Here is a 17,799-nt window from a genome sequence, read left to right on the forward strand (position 1 = left end):
CGTAGTTACCTTCTTATTTCATTAGACGCGACGCTGCTGCTAACGAACCCCGGGATTTATTGTAACAATTTGCAGTTCACCTTCTCGCCATGTCGTGAAACTTAACACGAGCCCTGATTATAGCTGAAAACCTTTTCTTAAGAGTATTTAGAATTTAAAAGTTATATACAGGATAAAAGATTTATATATGGAATACCGAGTTGATAAAGCGCTGCAGCTGGAAACGTTATGTCGATCGAATGAGTTTAAGGTGAATATGTTTTTTTTTAGGAATTGCTTTGTTAGAATTCTGGTTTGAATAGTCCTAGCTGTGGTTTATGATTGATTTTTAACTACCGGTACCTACCTGAATATTTATTGTAGAAAAGACATGGATGTATCTAAGTAAATATATTAGTTATGCTATCATACGAAGCGTCTGTAGTACAAAACTTTCAGTAACAGAAGTCAAGATCATGGTGTTATGTTGATAAAATGTATCGATCCAAGGACATGAATTGCTGTAACTACATTTTTATTTGCCGAATTTAAAGATGGTAACTTTTTAGCTATACTAGACAATAATATTGATTCGAATGCCGGGAAAAGGAATAATTACTGAAAAAAGGAATAATTACAATGGTCCTCCACTTTAATAAAAGAAATCATTCGAAACAAACAGTTAAGATATTAATGAGAGAAATCTCCGAAGTATAAATCTTAATTAATTAGAAACACACAGTTTCAGTTTCAGCGTTTAAATCTGACTATGCATATTAATAATATAGGCTGCATTAACATAATCAATTATTTATGAAAAAATCTTTGTTTGAAATGAAGTGCGCAAAAAGTCAAATAACGAAACTATAAAACTATAGTCATAGTATATACACCAAGTTTCCAAAAAATATCCAATAAACTCATGATTAACATTTTTAATAAATCATAATACATTTAATAAAATATCGGGTCAGGGGAAGGTAGAGAACCGTAATGATCCCAAAGACACCCCTAATCCCTTTGAAAGTTACTTGCTAATGCATCAGAAGCCTTGTGAACTGTTCACTGAGGCCTTCCCTTAGGACATACGAGTCGTTTGATAGTGTAAATTACTTTCCCCATATTGAAGATCAACATTGATAACAATGAATAATAAAATATTATACGTACGTTATTGTATATTAAAAATAGATTCTATGGGTTTATTTATTTTTTTAAGTACTTGCTTACTTTAAAGTACAGTTTCCGAAGTATTCGTAGCATTCCAACAATATACAGGAGGCCAACAAAACAAAAATTATTTCCTTTCAAAGACTGGGGATTGTGCATAAATACCAGTACTTAATTTTGCTGAACAATGTATTTTTAAAATATATAAATGTAAATTCAGGGAATAAATTTCTTTCAAAGACTGAAAAATGTGATGATTAGTATTGGTTTGGCAATTGCGATGATGAGAATGTTTCGTGCTGTTTGTAGATAGATAGCTAGTAAATAACAATCTTTCTGGGAATTGTATTTTATAAACATCTCAACTTATAACAACATAATAAAACTGCATAGTGTTTACGCCTCGTTGCGATACTAAAGCTACGTTCAGCGGTGAGAACAAAAACATTATTGAGAAATATTTAACCGTAAAAATATAATATTCTTGGGAACAAGTAAAAATTACCGGATCGATTTTGTTTATCTTTATCGATAGTCTGTAAACCACTCTTGAAGAATACTTAGAAAGAGGATAAAGTTCGGCAAAGATAAATCGGATAACCAGGTAATATTCTAATTTATACAAATAAATATAATGTTTAAAACTTGAACCAAACAAAAAAAAAACACTAAAATTTTTTCGATCGATAGTATTCATCATCTTTAATGTCCCAACTTTTCCAATTCAGAACAAGCATTGGAAGCGTATAAAGTTTCAAGGTATTTACGAAGCGTAAATGTAACTGGAACCTCAAAGCGTCCGTGTGGAGGACGTCAAAGTAAAATGCGGTAGGAAATTGAAATGACCGCTGCAAAGGCTCGGACCACGCCGCGGCGCGCGTCAAAGGCTGCGAGTACTTCTGGGGCTGATAGATTTATCTTATCGATTATCAGATTGGTTGGGGCGTTTAATGTCAGCCAATGCGGTTGGGTTAATATCCTGTAACGCTTAGCGCATTACTATTTTAAATTTCCAAGAACAAGTTTCGAGATGATTTTCAATATTTGTAGGCTATTTTTGTTAATGTCATTTGGTTTTTGATCGCGAAGATACTGGGTGACGTTTAGGTTGCGTTGAAGTAAATGTGTCAAGGGAAAGATAAAAAGGCCCGAAGAAGGATTGTTCTATTGAATTCTAAACAGTAAAATGTGGTAACCAAAGAACATGATTTTACCATGGATGCTTACCTCGTAGTTTTTTATTGGCATTCGCAGGTGTGCCGGGTCATAAACTTTAAAATAACACCTAAATTGTAAAAATCTGTTAAGTTGCATAGCTGAAAAAATAAAGTTACAGAGAAAACGCTTATTGTTTTATGTATATAGCTAAGAGACACGTGAAGTAAAGGTTTAAGGAAAGATTTAGTGGTGAATAGAAATTAATCACCGGTCTCTTCTTTATACATATTTTCAGTAACGTGTTCAGTAGTTTTTAATTCAGTCTGTTGATCGTGTTTGATTTTCTCATTATAGTAAGAAATAGTATATTAATATAATGCCAAGTAATTGGACAGTTATTCTTGATATATAAACAGTTGGTGCCTGAGGACACCATGGACGTTGTCCAAGACGGCTTTTAGCGTTGTTTGAATAGCAAGACCTATAATGGACCATCTTGTCTTGGCATCTGTCTTGTTGGGAATGACAAAACAGTACCTGCTAAAATGTTTGGGTTACAATATTTCTTAACACGTGCATACATTTTGTCAAACTCGATTGTTTATGAATTATTGGTTTGTGTAAAGTAGGAGAAACGAAGCACATCAATGAGTAATACTTCGCTGTCAACTATTCAAAGGGGCTTCAAAGCAAATTAACTTATATATTTTCAATTTATTTATGCCTAGTTTACTTAATATATTACCCAAATCGGTAATTTCGGCCTGGTCATTCTGAGAGTGTAATGGATCTTCGGTTCCAAGCTTATGTTAAACTGGAGGAAACAGTCACTTCTCTATTCACTTTGTCGATTTACTTAAATAACGAGTTCTATTATATAGAAAACAAAAACATATAGATTAAAGGTACAAGTCAACCGTGCAAGGAGAACGTATTGATAGTAAGTCGTTACATAATTTCATAGGAGTGTAATGTACATAAATTAAACTGCAATACTTTTAAATTTGTCTTAATGTATTAATAAATGCGTGAATACATTGTTATATGGACTAGCTGTTGTACCCGTGCTTCGCAACGGAGAGGACACTGAAGCAAAAAAATGTTATCTTGAATTCCGTTGTATAGTATGAACTGATAACAGTGCAAATTTTCACAGTTCACAAAGTAACACCAAGAGCATAGTAAGTAAGTAATTTGCATTTTAGAAAATATGTATTTAACATCTTGTAATAGGCGTTTTTGAGTCACAAAAAGGTACAACAGATTTAGAATCTTTTCAATAAAGATACTTAGTGAGTCGGTGGCTCAGTCGGTAGCGTCGCGGACTTCGGGCTCAAGGCAGCGATGTCGTGGGTTCGGATCCTGGTCACTGCCGATAACATTTTATCAGTACAGTTCACCTTTGTACTGTACCGGCTCAGTCCTTGCTTTGCTGTAAACTGTAAACGATCCACGCACGGGCGCTTAGTCTATGTGGACGGGCAAGCAAGGTTAAAAGAGGCCGCCAACCTCTATAAAAAAAAAATACCCCCGCCGCAGCAAACCTGCCGTCCAAGCGAATTTCCATTTGGCCGAATTGATTTTCAATTGATCTATTTAAATAACATTAGGTTTAACGAGTACCTAGGTTTGCTGCTACAAGGAAACTAATAAAGTAGTGTGTTTTTAGTAAAATATTGATAGCTTACTATAAAATAAATAAATTTGCCAAGTTTGATCAAAATATATCCATAAACATGCAAACTACAACATTTTACAATATTCTCCATAAGAATAACATGGGAATTTTAAATTTACCATTTTTTTAGTTTTCTCCGTAACCAATAACCGTACAAAAACACTTTGATATACTGAATTGTTTGTTTTTTTAAGCTCTTTAAGAAGGTTTAGAGAAAAATTGGGAAATTTTGTGTTTTGAAGGTAAGAAGTGAGAAAAACCAATTTTTACCCCATAAAACCCCCCATAAAACCCTGTTCCCATGGTCCGATCATGCTGGATCGCGAACTCATTCAAGTTTATCCCGCCTTACACCTTCAAACCAAATTTCATCAAAATCGGATAAAAATTACTCAAGTTATCGTGTTCACGGACACATATATATATATATATATATATATATATACATATATAAAAATTTGAACGAATGGTGTTTTTGGACTCTGGGGACATTAAAATGAAAAAGTAAATCGGTCCCGGGCCGATCTACTTACCATGAGACCTACGGTAATAGCTACTTCCCTATAGGGAAATTCGCTAAAAAAAAAAAAAAAAAACTTTTGAAACATAACATTTAAAACAAATACATTTCCGAAACGATGGTCATTTAAGTGTACTAAGAAGTGATCTTGTAATAGGCGTTTTTGAGTCACAAAAAGGTACAACAAATTTAGAATCTTTTCAGTAAAGCTACTTTTGAAACATAACATTTTAAACATAACATTTCTGAAAAGATTTAAGATTTAAGTGTTCTAAGAAGTGCTCTATCAACAAAACTATGCAAATTGTTAGAAGTTAATACAGCAGAAATCTTAAATGTTGAAACTTGAAACATCGTAGTCCAAAGCTAGAACGACTCTTATTAGACACTCGGTAGTCGACTCTAGTCCTTCAGACAATTCACACTTTCAAGGACAATCAAGGACATCCGGAACAAGTATCTCAATTGATTGGGGACAGTGTTTGTATCAAACCTCCTTCAGATAATTTAGCGTCAATAAAACCTGGGTGTTTTATTGATTTTTTTATAACTTACACGTCATTGTAAATACATAACTAAATTATGAACCGTAGAAACGTTGCGATAAATTCACTAAGATTTTTATTGTATTCACTCTTGAGGTCAACTCAGAAGTTTTGTTTATTTGTTTGAATCGATGTCAGTGACTTTTTTGTATGTGAGGAAACGATCTAAACCTTATTCTTGAAGATGTTCACTTTAATATAGGTTTGGATTTAGTTAAGTACTTAAAAGTTTTCATCTGTTTTTTTTTTATTCTTTGATAAAACATAGGAATGTAAAACGAATAATAATTTGGTTTTATCTTGATAAAAATGTTAACGGTGAATTTGCCACATCGCTACTCTGTGAGTGATGACCAAACTTACGCCAAAGTTTGTAAAGATTCTGATGAACAGAGATTTTGAACATGTTTAATGGCTGTTCTCTGTGAAATTTGTCACTAAGATAGGAAGTGATATTTGTTTAAAGTGTTAACATGTCTTAAACCTCTCAAGCTTGTAGTGACAATGTAGCTTTCCTTCAAACTTTTCCGACTTTTAGTTGGATGATAATAGTTAAAGTTATTACTTCTGAGAACCGGAAATATTTTGTGGAATGTATTTGAAATTGCATAGTTAAATAGTTAGTAAACCAATTTTTCAAAAATTGTTCATAGATTCGTAAACAGAAATTCGGTGGATGAATTCTTCCCATCTTTACATTCTATGATGCTTGTCCTAGTCCATAACCGTTGTAATATTTACTTCAGTCGAGGCCTAGAGGGGTGTGGTTTATCACATAGTTCTATATACAATTGACGATTACCAGGTTTTCAACAACAGGGGACTTAGGGGACCCAAGTCTTGCGCTCTATCACCAAGGCCTAAACATCCAAAATAATGCTTTGAGTCGCAACTATCGTGGAAATAAAAATATCCCGAGTGATCACGTCTCCTAAAACCTTTTGATTTAAGCTGACAAATATTCAACTAAAAGAAATCATAATAAATGTTTGAATTATTTTTGAATTATCTTATATTGATGCAATGAATTAAATGGAATACGTAAACTCCAAGCTCTAATAATCAATGGCGTTTGCCATTATATAATCAAGCGGGTTGCGTTTTCGAAGATAAGGATAGTTTTTACATTATTTTTGGTAAATACCTATCCTGATACTCAAGTAAATCTGCCATTAAATTATAAATATTGGAATGAAAATGAGAGTTTGAACAGATCTTGCTAGTAAATCGTAAACGATCGCATGTTGTTCCATCGACTAAGGTGGGCTGGCATCCAGTTCCTACCCTTTTAAATCACCCCACCCTGCTGCCAAACACATCCCCTGTATTTGGTTCACATTATTCTTCTGTAGGTAGCCGCGCCGGTTTTAATTCTAAAAGTGCTATTTCCAATAAAGTATTTATCAATTGCAAGCATTTGGCGTTAGTTTAAACTTTGAACCAAACTATTTTTTTGCCAAATTTGTTGGCAATGCAAACATAATATTAGCCTACAATGTATATCTGATCTTGAGCAGAAAATTTTTTAAGGTTACACGTAATTAAATAGTAATAGAATATTTGATATGCGTAAACTATAAAGTAAAGTTTACGGATTAGGCTAAAATGCTAGAGTTCTATTTTGTACACTGGTATACACAAATTAAATTAAAAAGTGTACTCTGACATTTATGCTTCATTAATATTTCATTTTTAACTTAATATGGAAAAATAAAAATAAAATACATATTTAGTGAATAGAAATTCTGAAAAGGTGTCTTAAGCGTTGACTTTACCAATATAAGGTTGTTTTTTTTATTGTTGAGTATATTGACAAATAATTGCTTTTGTTTATTAAATAAACATTGGAAAGTATGATAATCGATTTTAATTTTCAGCCCAAGGTTATCACGAAACCAGAGGCCACAATAGATTGCTACTATTATTTCTTAAGCTGTGACATAAATTAAAGAAGTAGTTTACTTTTAGGGCTGAATACTACTCCCCGAAAACCTCAAAGCTACTATTTCCAATTGTTTAGTTTCTTGTTGCTGTAGTTTTATCTAAAAAGACAAATCCTTAACGAAATCGCCATTCTGACAAAGTTTGTTTTCGCTGTGATGAAATGTTCCCGCCACAAATCATATGCAAAGATAAGGGGTTAGTTTTGGCGCGAAGAGACGAATGACAAAGACAAGAAAACAACGCCTCTCGTCACTCGGAGGGTTGCGTTGTAGCTTCCCTGGGGATTTGAAACTGTTTGTGACTTGACTTTTGCTGGAATGAAAATTAAATGAGACCTTTTCAGTGCAAATTATACCTTTAAAATTAAATAACTGTAGAGATAAGGAAATAAACAAAACTTTAAGATATAGTAGGAAATATTTTAAAATATATTTAAAATTTTAAGTCGATTTATTTAAAATGAAATATTTTATTTATCTTTTAAGTATTACACTCACAAATCGAATGAGTCTTAAAATCATATAAAATGTTTGCTCCTTGACTGCAGTTAGTTCCGATCATAAAATGCCAAGATTAAAATTAAGCTCCTACTTAAATTTCTAGTTTGTTTCTAAATGTTGAGTAAACAAAGGTTCTAAAACTATTGTCAAACAATAAATTAGACAGTTAGTTGTAACTGTTAGTTTTAAATTTTCCTTGAAGAGCATGTTTAGGTTTATAGGGATTGGTGGTGGTCATAATATTTAAAAAATATTTAATAGACTACTGCGACTCAAAATTACAAATATGTTCAGTAATAAATTGAAGACAATAGTTATTGTATACAATAAACAAAGTGACAAAATATAAAATCAGAATACTCAATTAATTAATTACAACAAGAATTTGAACACAAAGGAAATTGAAATTACCAAGTTTTGTAAATAATTTAAAACAGATAAAATAAATTCATTATGTTATAATTTAATTAGACATTAAGAGAAGTAAGATGAAATAAAATAGAAATAGATAAAAAAACATATTTTTAGGCTAAACAAATTTCGGAAAAAAAAATTAAAACCGTGTTGAAATATCAAATAATACATAGAAAATACTAAATTATAGGTTCCACATTTCTGCAACCCAAACACATTAAAATGTGTATGCCAAGATTTCCATTAATTACAAAATACTAGATATTACTTACAGAAATTCATGCTGTTCGTAAGCTAGCTCGTAATTAATGGTTTTATTTTAATTGCACAAGTTGATTAACTGTCCAAATTTCAACCTGAGACAGTAATAAACTATTTAATGCCTGGTACATTACGACATGTTTGATACACCCATTTGCCAAATCATAAAACAAAACAATGTGAATTCCCGATTAATCGCCATGATTAAATTAAGCGACGCAAAGTTTGACAAATCCCCGTATTTAAGGGCAGCGTTTGTTAAACGTTTTCCAAAGCTGTTGTCATTAAACGTGTTGCCAAAGAAATAAATCGCGTTGACAGAAAGACGAAGATTTCCTCCTCCAATCCCAGCCAAGCCCTGTTAATGACGGCTTCTTCCAACACTTCAGCTGACTTTCTGCTGTTATTGTTGCTGTTAAGAGGGCTGTAACAGCTGTTGTGTCGTGTCGTTGACAGCGGAGTTGAATTCACCATTAAGTTAGTTAATTAAAATAGTGAATGGACACGTTGTGTGAAATTCACAATGTGAACTAATGTTAAGCTACTGAAGCTAATGAAGATCATAAGTTGCCAGACATATAAAATTACCGTACAGATAAAATCGGAACACAGCAAACATCTAGTCAAAGTTGTGCTTTTCTCAACGCAAGTAGTTGTAACGTTTAATTTGAGCAAATTCACAAAATTGTTAAAATAATAAATACTTTACGGCTTGTACTTAATTTTTGAATTGGGATTGATACATTGGAATTTTATCTATTTGGGTGTCATGGAGTTTTAACATTACCAGCCGTCTTGCTTATACTGTTATACCAGTCAGTTTAAGAAAAATACAATTTAACAACTCAATTTAACAACAAGAGCAGACAATTTAAGCAAGAGGCTATATTATTGAGAACGAACAAAAAATTACGTTGGACTAAACTTTGTGTGTCATGCACACAAATTTAATTGTATTAGCCTTGGTAATACAAATTCGAACTGTTTAAAACTCAAATAAACAAAGCAAAAAATTAAAAAAAATTGTCTATAAACCTTTGGAAACTTTAAAGATTTTTTGCAAAAGCATAAGTGATATGACCATAAGTGATTAATGTATTTAAAAATAGAAAATCGGAGCATTCAGTTAAGCGGATATAATATTTGACCAGGGTACCGATATCAGAGTTTGGTGTTTTTAAATAAATCTTACGGACCAACTTATGTTTCATATGTATCTGATTTGTATGCTAGTAGCTGGCAACTGGTGTGATCAAATGAACTAATTTCGTCTACTAAAATGAAACATTTTATGCACTTTTCACTGTAAGTTAGACGTGCAATAAATATCAACAAATATTTTACTACTATTGAAAATATTATTGTAATATAAACCCCGTCCTCTAAAAACTATTGGGTCTCCTCAGTGAGACAGACGATTGTATAAAAATCTGTAAAAGTTCAAAATAAATTAAAAACAACGAAGAAGCACAGTGCTTAAGAAATTAAATCCTTAGTTGTAAATTAAAGAAACTGTTAACAGCACAACTGTAAAAATAAACAATTAGGGAGCACCGAGTCTTAAGATATTTATAAACTGATTTACTCGTCTTGGCCGTCGCTGAATTGTTTAATGAAGGGTTGCAGGGATGTCGCTTGGTAAAGGGGGGCTGAGAAGGGGGGGGGGAGGCTGAGAAGGGGGTTGAAGGCTTTTAGCCTGTGATTCATTAGAATCTCTAAATTGAATATTCCGATTACGGAGTTCATTCAAACAGCTTGAAGTGCTGACAAAAATAAGTTGATTATTGTCAAAAAATGTCAGCAGTCCATTTCTGTTTTGAAGTTTATGTTTGAGAACGGAACTTTTGGAAAATGTTTGTTATTGTGGGTGTTAAATTGCATTTTGCTTGTTAAGGGTAATGCGAAATAAATTTTGAATCGAATACAGTATGTTTAATTATCCAAAACACTTTTTTGAATGAATCCCGTAACAATGTACTGAATTCACCATTACTAGATAACTGATCTTCATAATATTGATTGAGCCCAGTTAAAAAAAAAAAAAACCTAACCACTTTAAGCAGTTAAATTACGCATCCGACTGTCGTTCATTTCTCTATAAATTTTGAATAAAATATTGAGTCCGAAATTGCCATAGTTTTATAACAGACTTTGTTAAAATTAGTCAAAGAAATGTTTAGATCTCCCAAGGTTTACATTGGAATGCAAATTAGGGCAAATCCATCGAGACCTAATCTACCCTTATTGTGAAAACCAACGTGCTAATTGGCCATTTATAGATTAACCCAATTGCTTCCATCCTGTTTTTTCTGTACAAAAAATAAATAACTGAATTCAAATTACGTAGCCAAAATAGTAATGCTCCTCGATATTTCTTTATCCACATAATCAAACTGTTCGAAGAACACAATGGTAATGGCTGTATTATTGACAGTGGTATTGTCCCAAGAGAAATGTCCTAAACTAACAAGAGATCCGACAAAGACAGACTTATTTACTCTCCTTGTCTCTCTCATTAACCGATGCCCCTCTTACATCAATGGATCAGCTGTCTATATTCCCAGGGACATGAAATGACGTCATCGACAGCTGTTTGTACTGTTTTCTACAGAAAATGAGAGGATCTATACAGGTTAGCCGTTTTTGTGGCACTCGCATTATAAAACAGTGCCAGGATTCATTGAATAAATTGTTTTTTATTTGTCGCTCAACACAGTTAAAAGATAGAAGGTTGCTATACCATATTTTCCTTAACAAAGTCAATCAAAAACTCATATGCAGCCATTGGGTTAAGAGACTAAGAAATCGTGCACGAGTTGGCACTAAAAATATGCCCTTTCTATATTTATTTTTATGGGTGATATTTGCTTGTAAAAATATTGCTGTAACTTAACAGAATTTTTACCTGTAATTGTTGTAATTGATTGTTCTTGGCCACGTTCTAATTCCAAACCCCTGAATGTTGTTCACTTTCATTTTTATTATCTCAATTCAATTTGTTTACCTGCATATTTGTATTGCAATGATTTGCAGCTAATCTGTACAATATGTTACTTCTTTCTTTCATAGCCTACAAAAAACTATATTTATATTAAATTCCAAAAGTGATAGCTGTAATAAACCTTCATCACACTGTTGTTAAGTCAATTCATCTTCAAACTACATTTTAAAAGTGTATCTTTCATAATACTTATAACAATTGATATTATCTTTAAGTTTTGATGAGGCGATATTTGTAATTTACGAACAAGATTGATGCCACAAGTAAAAGATACTCGTCCGTTTATTTGATCCACAAACGCAACGTCAATAAAAGCCACGCTGAGATTGACAAGTCGGTATTTTAAAATGGAAATGTAATTTGGTTTAACCAACTCTGTTCTTTCCATCTTTTATTTCATGTTAAATCCGAGCCGCGTTCGTTATAAAGTGGGATTATGTAGTCTGTTTGTGAACTTCTTCAGCGATTTAAACATTTCTGGATTATAGTTTTGCTGTAATATATGTTTGAATATTTATGCAATATGAGTATTTTGTTACCCCGTCAGTACTGCGAACTGTTAATAGTAGGCCTACTTTCACGTGTGTAAATGTTTTTTGTTGGTGTATGTCCTATGTGTGTATTTGTTTGTATGGCGTTGGCGAATCTTAATCGGGTGAAACATTCTTGCAAGGACTTGACATTGCTTGAATAGGCTAAACATGTTGTGAGTCCAACTATAATGTTGAACCGTGGAAAGAAGGTGTTCACTATATAATAGTCTTTTTGTTTCATTTAACCAGCTTTTGAACGTTAAAAAAAAGCAATATATTATGTTTTTAGCTCTTGTCCACAGGTATCACGTCACCCTTTCGATCGTTGGATACTCAGCTATTCTTATCTGTTGGAAATATTTATATACGATATATATATAGGATAGTAGGCCTATCAAATTTACAGCCACCTCGGGGGAATAGGAGATCACTGTTCAACTTTATAGTGTGTGTAGAAAGTTAGACACAGGGTTAGTTAATATACTCACACAACAATATTCGGTGCCCAACTTTGCTTTTATCTTAGTTTTGGCGATGAAAGCGAGGAAGGAGACAATCAAGTTGTATAAAGTGGGGTTTTAACTGTTCTTACTGCCTTTATTGAAATTGTTCGTGTGTGTTCTCAAGCGAGAGAGTACAGTTTTTGGAGTTAGCGTTTGAATTTGTAATGTATTAAAAAGATAGTTATATTTACTAAACTACTATGTCCAGATTAATAATTGTATGATACTGTGGCGTTAACTTTGAACACAAAATGGTCGTCGATTGCAATGTCAATTATGTATAAATTGTTGTGTTAGCCCGGGCTGCCGGGTTAGATCGAGGAAAATTGTGTGGCAAACCGTCCTCAAGAATATACCTTCATGGTGGAACTAGTTCAATTTTGGAATGTTGGACCACATCAAGTATTATTATTTACACAGTTTAAACAGTTTTCTGTAACCCGGTGGCTACCATCATGAAGTATGAAATTTAAGAAAATGGTATACTAACTTTAGATATGAATCAATCATTGGGTACAAATATTTAAGACGCTTAAAACTTTAGTTGTGATCGAAACCCTCCAATTAAGTATATTTCACCACTAAAGCTTAAAGTGATTCTTCAGGCCACCGGTCTCTCAAACCCAATAAAAAAGTGCTAAATGTATTTCCTTTTTTCACTCTGTAAATCAACTTTCCTCATTGAGTGGGTTTTTTTTATCGGTTAACTCAACTCCAACACGTTTGTCCTGCTTTTGAACAGAACCATCAAAGGCGAGGTTAATAGCAAGTCTCTGTGGAGACCTAAACCAACACGAAGCATCTCAACGGTGGACAAAGACTGGGACGTTGACTGTCCTTCCTCTCGTTATCAATGCACAGGCACTTCTAATGTCCCTTTATCTTTTATGTCTTCATCCTCTGATAGTGCCTACCTTCAGGACTGATCTGGTCTAGTAGAGCACGTGACTTTAAATCCCAGAGGTCCCGGGTTCGAATCCTGCCGATAACTATATAACAGAGGTTTGCTCAAATGTTTCTTAGTAATTTGGGGGCCACGTTTTGGTGGAGGAGATCCAAGTAAAATAATCAGTAATTGATCAAAACTGTTTTTCCGATTTCGAGTAAAATATTCTGCGCAATCCTTGTTCAATAGTCATATCTTAATGTTTTCCCTTTGTAAATTTTTTTTGTAGTTTGCTAGTATACTGTATTTTTGTCCTTGTTATTTTGTAAAACCAACGTGGCTTCTTCGCAACGCAATATTATTATTTTTTATTATTTAAATGAGTTCTCTATCGAAATATTAGTTTTCCTCACGTAGTGGCTTTCATCAATTAAGTGTTTAGGCATACAAGTCTCGATTAAAAATGGTAGGCAAACCTTTCGCTGGATTTTGAGATAAACTTAAAAACCCCCACCAACAGACATAGCTCGTACTAGAGTATAGGATTTTTACACTGTCCAATACTCATTACAATAACCAACCCATTTCCCCCAAGAAGGTCTTTTATGTTCTATCGCAGATGGAAGGTTCGGATTGTAAATTGACGCTTGTCAGATGAAGAATGGTGCTGAATCAGCTCGTCCCTCGTACAACGTGGGTACCTCGCTGCCGAACATTATATTACATCGATCTTTTACACAAAGTACTTACGTTCTAGAGAAGTTTAAGTCATTGACACCTTTTATCGTCTTACTGCAGCGGTGGGTTACAATACATTATTTGTGTGGTTAGAGTAAATAATGTTATGTGTATAGGAAAAATAAGAATCAGCAGGAGTCGGGGGAATCAACTGTAAATTTACTCACTTCAATATTCGTCCATTATTTTTTAGAAGAAAATAGTCCCGTATAAAAATATTTTTTAATTCTTATAAAAATGTTTTTTGGTAATGTGTCACATCGTATGTTTTGCCACAATACAATTGGCATTTCCCCTTACATTTAGATAAATTTGAATTTTAATGGGGATGACATCGGCTGGACACTATTCCCTTTTTTAAATTTGTCCGCTGATTTTGCTGATGAAAATAATCCGAATTGTTAAACAAAATATTGCATAGTTTTCAAAACGTGTTTGTGTTACGTGTACCTTTAATGTTTCAATAGAATAACATAAACAAATTACCTTTAACGACATTTATACAAATTTGGATCCATTCTTGTGTTGGAGGAGTAATACGTTATCTTAATATTAAATTATTTAAGATTGCTGAATTAATATTTGATTTTATTTTCAGGTGTTGAAGAGGTGCCTCGATAATTTCGTCACGAACAGGTTAGTTGTTCCACTTAATTTGTCAAAATCTTATTGCCTGCACTCGCTTTGCTAAGGATTTTTCATTATTGTCTTATATTATACGTAAACCATCTTGAAATAATGGTCTACTGCATCGAGCCAAACTCATGTCACAAATGGAATGAACATGTTCATGATCTATTACATGTGGTTCATTTACACCTTAAACAGTCAGTAATATGTACCAGACAATAATATGTAGCAGACAATAATATGTACCAGACAATAATATGTAGCAGACAATAATATGTACCAGACAATAATATGTACCAGACAATAATATGTACCAGACAATAATATGTACCAGACAATAATATGTAGCAGACAATAATATGTACCAGACAATAATATGTAGCAGACAATAATATGTACCAGACAATAATATGTAGCAGTAATGATCATTTCTGCAGTGTTAAGTGTATGGAACGATAAAACCTAACCCGCCAACTAAGTGTTTACCCATACTACAGGTATTGTGTAGTAGTAATGCAAGTACTGTATAGAGGCTCTACTGTGTGTTCTACGTTCACTAGGCTGATGTTTGTAACGAACACGTGCTAGCCAGACACTCCTTTTGGCGAGTTTCCCGGTTATAAGCCCAAATTTGGTTCAATATCCTTGTCCAAACTCTTGCTGAGCATTTCAACGAGTGTAGCATTTCCTCTTTTGTAAACATAAAAAAATAATACCAAGATCTATTTAATGCAACCTGCAAGTTAACTTTTAATTAACTTAATACGTTTAAATGATGTCATCTAGAATATAAGTGATATGAGGAGAATCTTCTGAATACTTAAGATGGATAGCTCTTAAAATAAATGCGGTTTATACACCCACTATAACTAACACTATGACACACAAAAACACTATGATATTATCTAATCATGTATTTGGTTTTGAAAATAAGTTGAAATCCGCCAATTAAAAATATATTTGAAACACTAAGGAGTAATTTTACATCCAACACCACACGAATAAAGGCGAGTGAGCTGGTCTAGTGTTAGAGCGTGGGACTTCGGTCCCTTAGGTCCCGGGGTTAAATCCTGCCAACCACAAATGTATTTTATCCAGCTTTCAATGCCGAAACCTATAGGCCTAGCCTGAAGTAATTCGAATACACATGTGCTAGAACCTAGTCAAACCCGTCTCACAGCTTTAATGTACAAAGTTTAACTAAACTTAAAGTTGTAAAACGCTACCACGGAGAATATCGTGTCTAACACTGGCGATTATTCGTAATAACATCGCTGCCGTACAGTTACCCTGGGAAAGTTATGTTACAAGGCCAGATTAACTGATCAAATATTAGTTAAGCTAACAGAGATGATGCAGAGTTTCTGTTGCGAGAATCTTGTTTAACACTGAGTATCCGACACACTGAACACTGGTACGTATGGTAATTATTTGTCTAGTTTTGAATTGTAAGTTTTTACTTGAGAAGATTTTTTACTTTTTATTCCTCTAGTTCACGTTTCATCCTTGACCATAAATTATTATCCTTACGTTTCAATTATATGGGGTGTGCGGGCCACAGGTCACAAGAATTAAAATATTCCCACCAGTGGTACGTTTTTCATCGGTGATTTAAAGTACAAACTAACAGTAACATAATCAAGATCGTGTGCATAAAATTCAGTGGTGATATTACATTCACAATGCCTAAATCATTGTTATTGAACATTCTATTTCTATGTGACAATGAAATCATCCCTGAAGATGTTTAATCATGAGAAGTCAGGTAATTTTTGTACCCTGTCGTTGGCTTTAAAACTTAAACATAAATTCACATAATTCTGGCGTCACGGTTTTGGATTTATATCATGGTTTCACGTATAAACATTGTAATTGTGGGCGGGTAAAAAAGTGGAAAAAAATCTTGAAGATGACTTAGTGGGATTAAATTGAACTAAAACAGTGTCTTTTGGTGTTTTGCCTGTCGTAGCAGCCAGAACCTGTATTATAAACCTATAAACCTGTAACAAAACACTCAGTCATTTAGAAATCGCTTCTAATAAATACAGCTGAATCTTTTCTATTGTGTCCCAACTTTCCTAAGCAGAGTTGACAGAGCGTTCTCTTCAAGAAAGACATTAGGCTGTGATGTGGCTAATGCAGGTTACCAGGGTGTAAACCAAGCATTAAAGTTGTATATAGGAAGGAGGGTCGTAGGCAGTCATGAATACATACAGTCTGTAATGTTATGGGGGTGCACCCTTGTGGTGGTGTCATGCTGGCATGTAGTGGTGTAACGAATAGTGCCTTTTAATTATAATTGTTGTTTGGATATAATATTGAACATAATCCAACAATGTTTATCTTCAAGAAACTGTACTTGTACCTATCCTATCTTATACGTTAATACTAGCAAAGTCTGTTTGTCTGTCTGTAATATATATCTCGAAATCCAGAGGAAGGATTTTGATTAAATTTTGGAATTTAGGACTTATAGCCTTAAAAACGTGATTGACTAAAGCCAATACCTCAGGAAAATTCGTATTGAGCAAAGATTACACGGAAGATAACCCGATATGAAGGAAAATAGAGCAAGTGTTGATGAGTGTTTCGTGTTGGTGACGTTTGAATGCAATTGCGTCAACTTAATGTTTCATCTTATTTTTAAGGGTAGATTTTACCATATGTATGCAGTTTTTGTATAGTTTACATAATTTAGACAGCTGTATTCAGTTGTAATAAAGTTAATTGTAATGCAATAATATTTAAAGTAAGCAATATACACTTGAATCGGACTCGTCTGCCTTCAGCTAAACCAATAAATGAGAATATTTCAGATAGTATGCTCATGCTGAAGTCTTCCCTTTATATTGCTTTAACAATATAAATAAACTATACCAAGCTATGCATCGGTCCCCCGGTACTTAATTTGATTCTTTATACGGAATGCGCTGTAACAACCTAGTAACCCGAGTTACACGAGATTTCGGTCGGGTCCCAAGATCTCGGGCTTAAACCATCCAATCGCCAATTGAGTTAATCCCAGTAATAAAGTCACAACGCTCTACGCCTAGCCTGAGGTAAAATGTAAACCATTTCCAGGCTAGAGCCAGCGTCCTACCATGTAAACGTGGGACATAAGAACAAGTACTGATCGCAGCAGGCAGTAACTGTGTGTAGACTGTAGAGGGCGGGACTGAGTAGGGAGTGAGAAACGGTGCGATACGTGGCAGTTATTAACAGTTTCATGTCACAACTTTGTTCATCATATCCACATGTCACCAGGCCTAGCTTTTCAATTTGGACTCGACACTCTTGCTTTGCCAAATATGTGTTGACTCTGTAAACAATGTTTGTTAT

At 33.7% G+C, this 17,799-nt stretch overlaps 1 protein-coding gene across 1 annotated transcript in view; it reads left to right on the top strand.

Moving 5' to 3' along the window:
- Positions 1-17,799, top strand: part of LOC128987337 (protein turtle) — a 230,210-nt gene that overhangs the window by 65,570 nt on the left and 146,841 nt on the right. Inside the window, exon 2 of the mRNA XM_054408126.1 lies at positions 14,429-14,466. The gene's annotated coding sequence lies outside the window, so the exon portion shown is untranslated. The remainder of the gene's footprint in view (positions 1-14,428; positions 14,467-17,799) is intronic.

The sequence above is a fragment of the Macrosteles quadrilineatus genome, unplaced genomic scaffold (assembly GCF_028750875.1).
Source record: "Macrosteles quadrilineatus isolate MER2022 unplaced genomic scaffold, UCM_ALF_1.0 Scaffold_2__2_contigs__length_208266976, whole genome shotgun sequence".
NCBI classification, from domain to species: Eukaryota; Metazoa; Arthropoda; class Insecta; order Hemiptera; family Cicadellidae; genus Macrosteles; species Macrosteles quadrilineatus.